The sequence below is a fragment of the Schistocerca gregaria genome, unplaced genomic scaffold, assembly GCF_023897955.1.
Source record: "Schistocerca gregaria isolate iqSchGreg1 unplaced genomic scaffold, iqSchGreg1.2 ptg000886l, whole genome shotgun sequence".
NCBI classification, from domain to species: domain Eukaryota; kingdom Metazoa; phylum Arthropoda; class Insecta; order Orthoptera; family Acrididae; genus Schistocerca; species Schistocerca gregaria.
The window spans coordinates 4,700-15,000 of NW_026062247.1; the positions used below are offsets into that span (position 1 = coordinate 4,700).

At 57.1% G+C, this 10,301-nt stretch overlaps 2 non-coding genes and 1 pseudogene across 2 annotated transcripts; all 3 read right to left on the bottom strand.

Annotated features, from left to right (window-relative positions):
• Nucleotides 1-1,393: 1,393 nt before the first annotated feature.
• LOC126324379 (large subunit ribosomal RNA) lies at nucleotides 1,394-4,367 on the bottom strand (annotated as a pseudogene).
• Nucleotides 4,368-4,555: 188 nt separating this feature from the next.
• LOC126324382 (5.8S ribosomal RNA) lies at nucleotides 4,556-4,709 on the bottom strand. Its single transcript, XR_007559855.1, has one exon. It is a non-coding gene; the product is annotated as a 5.8S ribosomal RNA (ribosomal RNA).
• A 355-nt stretch (nucleotides 4,710-5,064) lies between these two features.
• Nucleotides 5,065-6,958, bottom strand: LOC126324373 (small subunit ribosomal RNA). Its single transcript, XR_007559847.1, has one exon. It is a non-coding gene; the product is annotated as a small subunit ribosomal RNA (ribosomal RNA).
• Nucleotides 6,959-10,301: the final 3,343 nt, after the last annotated feature.

A 10,301-nucleotide genomic window follows, 5' to 3' on the forward strand; every position in this document is an offset into this window, starting at 1 on the left:
AAGCCGAAGAAAATGCGCGTGTCGCTCCATGACGGAGACGTTTGATCTTGCATCGAATGGAGCGTCTTGCTCCGGTAGCGCCGTATCACTCTCCACGTTTTCTGCCATCATTGATTGAATTGAAGAGTGATAAATTGGAGGCCCGTCTCTTACCCCGGACCGGCCTCTCTGGCATGGGGGGGGGCAAATTGCAGCTCGCTCACCAGTCCCGCCCCTTGACCAAGAGCTTTAAGAGCTGCTGGGTTTAGCACGCCGTTTCCAGCGCACTAGTCCCCTTCCACAACCACATCACTGGGGATTTCACCCGTCCCTCCCCGGCAAATGCCCACCGCATTCCGGAGAGGCGGATTCACCTCTCGGCCTTCGCCCCCTACTCGGCCGAGTTCCCACCTAAAGGCCAAGAACCCAGTCCTACCCAGGTGCTGGGTCGGTCCCCCAGACTTTCGGGGGTCTGGCCCCATCTAACCTAGCCGGGGACATGTCACCATGCCCCGGCTTGACGGAGCATGTCCGGGACATCCCGTTCACGGCGATGAGCCTTTGCCGGCTCGGGCCGTGATCCCTCCCCAGCGAATGTGGACGTGGGGTTTGCAGAGCTGAGATGTTGTTTGCCCTGCGAGGGACAGATCTTGTGTCCCTTGCGACGCAGCTTCCCCTGCGCCATGCACCCTTTGCTTTCGCCTTGGGTTGGGGGACCATTTAACGTCGTCCAGGACGTGAGGAACTGCAGCAGCCAGACCGCAGGGCCCCAGGATCGTCGTGAGACTTACCCTCATACCCTCGCCCAGCCGCCGCGCTCAACTCAGGAGAGACAGGTGGTGTGTCTCTCGTTACGCAGCTTCCCCTGCGCCACGCACCCTTTGCTTTCGCTTGGGTTGGGGGCACTTAACGTCTTGCCGCGACGGGAGTTTTACGTCCTACCTTGACACACGACAACCCTCACAAATCCACAGCCCAGAGATGTTAAAGGTGGTAGCTGGGTCTTATATTGTGGAGTTTGACATCATCGAGACGGTGCGGCACTCAAGCCCGAGTTACGTTCCCCAGGGGGGTCTCCACACGTACCGGGGGATCATGACCGACCATGTCTCACCCACCGCTTTTGCTAATTAACGGTGGGCCAGTGCGGACCGTGAGGGTTGCACCCAGTTAAGGGCTAGCCGTTTAACGTCATGCATGGACGGCCCATCCCGTGTTAGCTTCGCCCCATCTAAGGGGGTTACTGAGCCAGAGAGCCACGACAAGGCCACGAGATTGGACATTACAGTCCCCGCCCCACTCAGGTTCCTCTGAGCCCCGACGCGTTCGTTGACTTCAGGGAATCAGAGGGTCTCCTGGCGGTTTTAACCCAGTTATGGGAGGCAACACACCTCCCCCAGGTGGCGCTGCGCAGACCGCTTTTCTCTGGAGTAGATAGGGACAGCGGGAATCTCGTTAATCCATTCATGCGCGTCACTAATTAGATGACGAGGCATTTGGCTACCTTAAGAGAGTCATAGTTACTCCCGCCGTTTACCCGCGCTTGCTTGAATTTCTTCACGTTGACATTCAGAGCACTGGGCAGAAATCACATTGCGTCAACACCCGCTAGGGCCATCGCAATGCTTTGTTTTAATTAGACAGTCGGATTCCCCCAGTCCGTGCCAGTTCTGAGTTGATCGTTGAATGGCGGCCGAAGAGAATCCGCGCACCCGCGCGCCCCCGGAGGAGCACGCTAAGGCGGACGCGGCCTCGCAGCAAGGAAGATCCGTGGGAGGCCAAGGCACGGGACCGAGCTCGGATCCTGCACGCAGGTTGAAGCACCGGGGCGCGAACGCCGCGCAGGCGCGCGCATCCTGCACCGCCGGCCAGCACGAGGCCAACCAACGGCGAGAGCAGACCACGCCCGCGCTAAACGCCCGCACTTACCGGCACCCCTACGGCACTCACCTCGCCCAGGCCCGGCACGTTAGCGCTGACCCACTTCCCGACCAAGCCCGACACGCCCCGATCCTCAGAGCCAATCCTTATCCCGAAGTTACGGATCCAATTTGCCGACTTCCCTTACCTACATTATTCTATCGACTAGAGGCTCTTCACCTTGGAGACCTGCTGCGGATATGGGTACGAACCGGCGCGACACCTCCACGTGGCCCTCTCCCGGATTTTCAAGGTCCGAGGGGAAGATCGGGACACCGCCGCAACTGCGGTGCTCTTCGCGTTCCAAACCCTATCTCCCTGCTAGAGGATTCCAGGGAACTCGAACGCTCATGCAGAAAAGAAAACTCTTCCCCGATCTCCCGACGGCGTCTCCGGGTCCTTTTGGGTTACCCCGACGAGCATCTCTAAAAGAGGGGCCCGACTTGTATCGGTTCCGCTGCCGGGTTCCGGAATAGGAACCGGATTCCCTTTCGCCCAACGGGGGCCAGCACAAAGTGCATCATGCTATGACGGCCCCCATCAACATCGGATTTCTCCTAGGGCTTAGGATCGACTGACTCGTGTGCAACGGCTGTTCACACGAAACCCTTCTCCGCGTCAGCCCTCCAGGGCCTCGCTGGAGTATTTGCTACTACCACCAAGATCTGCACCGACGGCGGCTCCAGGCAGGCTCACGCCCAGACCCTTCTGCGCCCACCGCCGCGACCCTCCTACTCGTCAGGGCTTCGCGGCCGGCCGCGAGGACCGGCCATGACTGCCAGACTGACGGCCGAGTATAGGCACGACGCTTCAGCGCCATCCATTTTCAGGGCTAGTTGCTTCGGCAGGTGAGTTGTTACACACTCCTTAGCGGATTCCGACTTCCATGGCCACCGTCCTGCTGTCTTAAGCAACCAACGCCTTTCATGGTTTCCCATGAGCGTCGATTCGGGCGCCTTAACTCGGCGTTTGGTTCATCCCACAGCGCCAGTTCTGCTTACCAAAAGTGGCCCACTTGGCACTCCGATCCGAGTCGTTTGCTCGCGGCTTCAGCATATCAAGCAAGCCGGAGATCTCACCCATTTAAAGTTTGAGAATAGGTTGAGGTCGTTTCGGCCCCAAGGCCTCTAATCATTCGCTTTACCGGATGAGACTCGTACGAGCACCAGCTATCCTGAGGGAAACTTCGGAGGGAACCAGCTACTAGATGGTTCGATTAGTCTTTCGCCCCTATACCCAGCTCCGACGATCGATTTGCACGTCAGAATCGCTACGGACCTCCATCAGGGTTTCCCCTGACTTCGTCCTGGCCAGGCATAGTTCACCATCTTTCGGGTCCCAACGTGTACGCTCTAGGTGCGCCTCACCTCGCAATGAGGACGAGACGCCCCGGGAGTGCGGAGGCCGCCGCCCCGTGAAGGGCGGGGAAGCCCCATCCTCCCTCGGCCCGCGCAAGGCGAGACCTTCACTTTCATTACGCCTTTAGGTTTCGTACAGCCCAATGACTCGCGCACATGTTAGACTCCTTGGTCCGTGTTTCAAGACGGGTCGTGAAATTGTCCAAAGCTGAAGCGCCGCTGACGGGAGCGATTATTCCGCCCGAGAGCATCCCGAGCCAACAGCGGCGCGGGTCCGGGGCCGGGCCAGGTAGGTCCGTCATCCGGGAAGAACCGCGCGCGCTTGCCGGGAGCCCGAGCGCCCAAAGGGGCGAATCGACTCCTCCAGATATACCGCCGAGCAGCCAGCCAGGACACCGGGGCTCTGCCCAACAGACGCGAACCGAGGCCCGCGGAAGGACAGGCTGCGCACCCGGGCCGTAGGCCGGCACCCAGCGGGTCGCGACGTCCTACTAGGGGAGAAGTGCGGCCCACCGCACACCGGAACGGCCCCACCCCGCGGCGAGTGGAAAGGCAACCGGACACGACCCCGCCGCGGATTGCTCCGCGCGGGCGGCCGGCCCCATCTGCCGAGGGCGGGGGCCAGTGGCCGGATGGGCGTGAATCTCACCCGTTCGACCTTTCGGACTTCTCACGTTTACCCCAGAACGGTTTCACGTACTTTTGAACTCTCTCTTCAAAGTTCTTTTCAACTTTCCCTCACGGTACTTGTTCGCTATCGGTCTCGTGGTCATATTTAGTCTCAGATGGAGTTTACCACCCACTTGGAGCTGCACTCTCAAGCAACCCGACTCGAAGGAGAGGTCCCGCCGACGCTCGCACCGGCCGCTACGGGCCTGGCACCCTCTACGGGCCGTGGCCTCATTCAAGTTGGACTTGGGCTCGGCGCGAGGCGTCGGGGTAGTGGACCCTCCCGAACACCACATGCCACGACAGGCGGCAGCCTGCGGGGTTCGGTGCTGGACTCTTCCCTGTTCGCTCGCCGCTACTGGGGGAATCCTTGTTAGTTTCTTTTCCTCCGCTTAGTAATATGCTTAAATTCAGCGGGTAGTCTCGCCTGCTCTGAGGTCGTTGTACGAGGTGTCGCACGCCACACCGCCAGCCGGCTGTGCACGCTACCGAGAAAGCACCGGTATGCGAACCGCCAGGCGACGGGCGCGCATCGCACGTTTAAGGAGACGCGGCCGGCCACACAGGCGACCACGACACTCCCAGGCGCCCGAAGCGGGACAAACGCCGCGCGCTTCAGTATACGTAGCCGACCCTCAGCCAGACGTGGCCCGGGAACGGAATCCATGGACCGCAATGTGCGTTCGAAACGTCGATGTTCATGTGTCCTGCAGTTCACATGTCGACGCGCAATTTGCTGCGTTCTTCATCGACCCACGAGCCGAGTGATCCAACACACGCGAGACAGATATCTTTTCAGTTCTCCACCGTCTCTTTCAAGACAGTTGCAGAGGCGGGACTGAGGCGTTTGACGGCCCCTGTTCCATTACTTTGTGTCCAACGGCCTGACGGCCGATGGGCGTCGTACGGCTCCACACCGGAGCGGACAGGCACTCGGGCGAAAGTCATTCAAAACCGCGCCAGGCGCCAGGTGCCGCAGGCCAGCCGCTCCAGAGCTTCAGCGCTCGTACCACACAACAACACTTGCGCTAGTTTTGAGAGGCACGCGTGGTTCCGCACGCGGCGCACGGCTACTGCCGTACAGGTAGCGTGTTGCGCGACACGACACGCACATCGAAAGACATGCAGTCCTAGTCGGTAATGATCCTTCCGCAGGTTCACCTACGGAAACCTTGTTACGACTTTTACTTCCTCTAAATGATCAAGTTTGGTCATCTTTCCGGTAGCATCGGCAACGACAGAGTCGATGCCGCGTACCAGTCCGAAGACCTCACTAAATCATTCAATCGGTAGTAGCGACGGGCGGTGTGTACAAAGGGCAGGGACGTAATCAACGCGAGCTTATGACTCGCGCTTACTGGAATTCCTCGTTCATGGGGAACAATTGCAAGCCCCAATCCCCTAGCACGAAGGAGGTTCAGCGGGTTACCCCGACCTTTCGGCCTAGGAAGACACGCTGATTCCTTCAGTGTAGCGCGGCGTGCGGCCCAGAACATCTAAGGGCATCACAGACCTGTTATTGCTCAATCTCGTGCGGCTAGAAGCCGCCTGTCCCTCTAAGAAGAAAAGTAATCGCTGACAGCACGAAGGATGTCACGCGACTAGTTAGCAGGCTAGAGTCTCGTTCGTTATCGGAATTAACCAGACAAATCGCTCCACCAACTAAGAACGGCCATGCACCACCACCCACCGAATCAAGAAAGAGCTATCAATCTGTCAATCCTTCCGGTGTCCGGGCCTGGTGAGGTTTCCCGTGTTGAGTCAAATTAAGCCGCAGGCTCCACTCCTGGTGGTGCCCTTCCGTCAATTCCTTTAAGTTTCAGCTTTGCAACCATACTTCCCCCGGAACCCAAAAGCTTTGGTTTCCCGGAGGCTGCCCGCCGAGTCATCGGAGGAACTGCGGCGGATCGCTGGCTGGCATCGTTTATGGTTAGAACTAGGGCGGTATCTGATCGCCTTCGAACCTCTAACTTTCGTTCTTGATTAATGAAAACATACTTGGCAAATGCTTTCGCTTCTGTTCGTCTTGCGACGATCCAAGAATTTCACCTCTAACGTCGCAATACGAATGCCCCCGCCTGTCCCTATTAATCATTACCTCGGGTTCCGAAAACCAACAAAATAGAACCGAGGTCCTATTCCATTATTCCATGCACACAGTATTCAGGCGGGCTTGCCTGCTTTAAGCACTCTAATTTGTTCAAAGTAAACGTGCCGGCCCACCGAGACACTCAACTAAGAGCACCCTGGTAGGATTTCAACGGGGTCCGCCTCGGGACGCGCAAGCACGCCTTCGGCTCGCCCCACCGGCAGGACGTCCCACGATACATGCCAGTTAAACACCGACGGGCGGTGAACCAACAGCGTGGGACACAAATCCAACTACGAGCTTTTTAACCGCAACAACTTTAATATACGCTATTGGAGCTGGAATTACCGCGGCTGCTGGCACCAGACTTGCCCTCCAATAGATACTCGTTAAAGGATTTAAAGTGTACTCATTCCGATTACGGGGCCTCGGATGAGTCCCGTATCGTTATTTTTCGTCACTACCTCCCCGTGCCGGGAGTGGGTAATTTGCGCGCCTGCTGCCTTCCTTGGATGTGGTAGCCGTTTCTCAGGCTCCCTCTCCGGAATCGAACCCTGATTCCCCGTTACCCGTTACAACCATGGTAGGCGCAGAACCTACCATCGACAGTTGATAAGGCAGACATTTGAAAGATGCGTCGCCGGTACGAGGACCGTGCGATCAGCCCAAAGTTATTCAGAGTCACCAAGGCAAACGGACCAGACGAGCCAATCCGATTGGTTTTGATCTAATAAAAGCGTCCCTTCCATCTCTGGTCGGGACTCTGTTTGCATGTATTAGCTCTAGAATTACCACAGTTATCCAAGTAACGTGGGTACGATCTAAGGAACCATAACTGATTTAATGAGCCATTCGCGGTTTCACCTTAATGCGGCTTGTACTGAGACATGCATGGCTTAATCTTTGAGACAAGCATATGACTACTGGCAGGATCAACCAGGGAGCTGCGTCAACGAGAGCTGAGCAGCCGGCCGCCCGGGAGTGTGTCCCGAGGGCCCGCGCGAACACGCAAGCGTCCGCTCAATTATTCTGCAAACAGGAGGAGGCTGAGCTCCCCTGCACGATACACCTCGAAACCCTCTCAGGTCCCGGCGGCGCGCAGCGCCGTCCTAAGTACTTGGTCGGGTTCGAGAGAGGCGCAATCGCCCGGAGATGGGCGAGTAGACGCTTTCAGTGCGAACACCCGTGCTCCCAACTGAGCTTGCCGCTGCCGACAGAGGCCCGGGAGCGTGCTGTCGTGGCATTGCCGGCGGGAAACAACACGCGCCACCTACGGTGACCGGCAGCTCCAACGCCAGCGCCACAGAAGGGCAAAGCCCCACTTGGGTGCAGAAGCGAACTCTCCCAGCACAGCGCACGCGCCAACACGTCCGCAGAGCTGCGATACAAACCACCTGCGAGAACCGCTGGGGGCGACCGAGCAGCAGACGGCGTCGCGACGCCGAGTGCCGGGCGGCGGCGCATCCTCAACGCACACAGTCCGCAATCGGACCAGCACACTGCAGATGTCCACCGCGCTTCGCACCGGGCTCGGCAGAACCCACTTTGGCCGCCTGGCGCCGCGCGCAGGGTGCGCCGGCGCATAGCTGGGACGCCAGCCGGGCCCGTCGGCCGGCGCTCCTGCCACTGGGCGCCCCCCACCAGCCGGCTGTAGTGCGTGCGCTCACGCAGCGCGCGGCCAGCACGCCGGGCGGCCCCCCCTCACCGGCCGGGGACTGTCCCGCCAAGCCACAGCCTCGTATCGCTTCATACCCACATGGCCAACTCAGGTTCGGGGGCATGGCGGGTACCGCCGAAACAACCGGTTCATAGATGTACCGATCGTCGCTATCACCGATGCACCTGCAGCGCGAACAACCGCTCAACAACTGATTTCCAGTTCATTTGCGGATCTTTGGCAGCAAACGTATACGTCAATCTACATTTGCGAAATCTACGATTCTGGCATGCCTGCATGTTATGTGTCACGACACGCTACATCAGCCCACATACACACTGCGGCATGTACACGAGAGAACACGTGGAAGATGGTCCGCGCACGTGTGCAATGTCCCTTGCGCGGTCGACTGTCAACCGGCCTCTGTAGCATGTCGCAGATGTGGAACGCGGTCCACCGTGCTATCATGTTGTGTGGGGCAATACGATTAAATAGGAAAACCCTCGTCGCTACATCAACAGACGGCTCACGCTGATTCCCGGCAGAGGGAGGAGGGGGGGGGGGGGGGGCCAACATGCAATACTTTCGTCCGTACCTACCTACCACATGTCTGTACGGCGTACAACAGTGCAATCTCGCTGTAATGGGGAGACGAGACAAGTAGCATCGTGCACAACATATGGCCCTTATGATTCGCCATTGTAGGGCGCAGCCGGTGTACGGTCAAGCATGTGCCACATTATGTCACTCAGTACGTAACGACGGATGATCAGTGTGGGTTACGCGTACATCAGCGGACAGTCCACACAGGCCGTACCACAACGTACACTGACTGCATCGACAACCGAATGCAACTGAACAGCTGCAAGGCTCATTTCACAAACAAACGCCTGACCGACCAGCTTGGAAGGGCAGGAGGGGAGGGCGATATTCGTTCTGTAGCGGTACACCCTTCCAGTGGTTAGCGGGACTGTGTAGAAAGTACGCAACACTCGAAAGACCTTTATGTGAGGGTACGCACCATGGCATCAAGAAATACACATGACACCAGAGGATCCAAGCAGTGAACTATGTTCAGAGGGTTGCTGTTAGGCAAAGCTACATTCCTGTGACGTTACATGTGACAGTTAAGGTGCAGTGTAAGTTAGGTTAAGGTGCAGTGTAAGTTAGGTTAAGGTGCAGCGTAAGTTAGGTTAAGGTGCAGTGTAAGTTAGGTTAAGGTGCAGCGTAAGTTAGGTTAAGGTGCAGCGTAAGTTGGGTTAAGGTGCAGCGTAAGTTGGGTTAAGGTGCAGCGTAACTTGGGTTAAGGTGCAGCGTAACTTGGGTTAAGGTGCAGCGTAACTTGGGTTAAGGTGCAGCGTAACTTGGGTTAAGGTGCAGCGTAACTTGGGTTAAGGTGCAGCGTAACTTGGGTTAAGGTGCAGCGTAACTTGGGTTAAGGTGCAGCGTAACTTGGGTTAAGGTGCAGCGTAACTTGGGTTAAGGTGCAGCGTAACTTGGGTTAAGGTGCAGCGTAACTTGGGTTAAGGTGCAGCGTAACTTGGGTTAAGGTGCAGCGTAACTTGGGTTAAGGTGCAGCGTAACTTGGGTTAAGGTGCAGCGTAACTTGGGTTAAGGTGCAGCGTAACTTGGGTTAAGGTGCAGCGTAACTTGGGTTAAGGTGCAGCGTAACTTGGGTTAAGGTGCAGCGTAACTTGGGTTAAGGTGCAGCGTAACTTGGGTTAAGGTGCAGCGTAACTTGGGTTAAGGTGCAGCGTAACTTGGGTTAAGGTGCAGCGTAACTTGGGTTAAGGTGCAGCGTAACTTGGGTTAAGGTGCAGCGTAACTTGGGTTAAGGTGCAGCGTAACTTGGGTTAAGGTGCAGCGTAACTTGGGTTAAGGTGCAGCGTAACTTGGGTTAAGGTGCAGCGTAACTTGGGTTAAGGTGCAGCGTAACTTGGGTTAAGGTGCAGCGTAACTTGGGTTAAGGTGCAGCGTAACTTAGGTTAAGGTGCCAACGTGGGTTAGGTTAAGGGGCCAACGTGGGTTAGGTTAAGGGCCAACGTGGGTTAGGTTAAGGGCCAACGTGGGTTAGGTTAAGGGCCAACGTGGGTTAGGTTAAGGGCCAACGTGGGTTAGGTTAAGGGCCAACGTGGGTTAGGTTAAGGGCCAACGTGGGTTAGGTTAAGGGCCAACGTGGGTTAGGTTAAGGGCCAACGTGGGTTAGGTTAAGGGCCAACGTGGGTTAGGTTAAGGGCCAACGTGGGTTAGGTTAAGGGCCAACGTGGGTTAGGTTAAGGGCCAACGTGGGTTAGGTTAAGGGCCAACGTGGGTTAGGTTAAGGGCCAACGTGGGTTAGGTTAAGGGCCAACGTGGGTTAGGTTGCCAGAGATGTGTCAAATCAGGATGTACGTTTGGCTGGTGTCAGGTGGTGGGTTGGTTCGATGCCTTTATAAGGAGTGTGGCCAAAGGGTATTTTATTACTTGTACCTTTTGTGTTGTGGCGTGGCGTTGCGTCCTGTGTTGATACTGGGTGGACCACTGTGGGTGTTGCTGGCTGATTTGAGCTGCGTTGTTTGCGGGTGGTGTGAGACATTCTGTCTTATTAGTGGACGTGACGTTCCTCTTGTCGTTCTTTGGATAGTGTCCT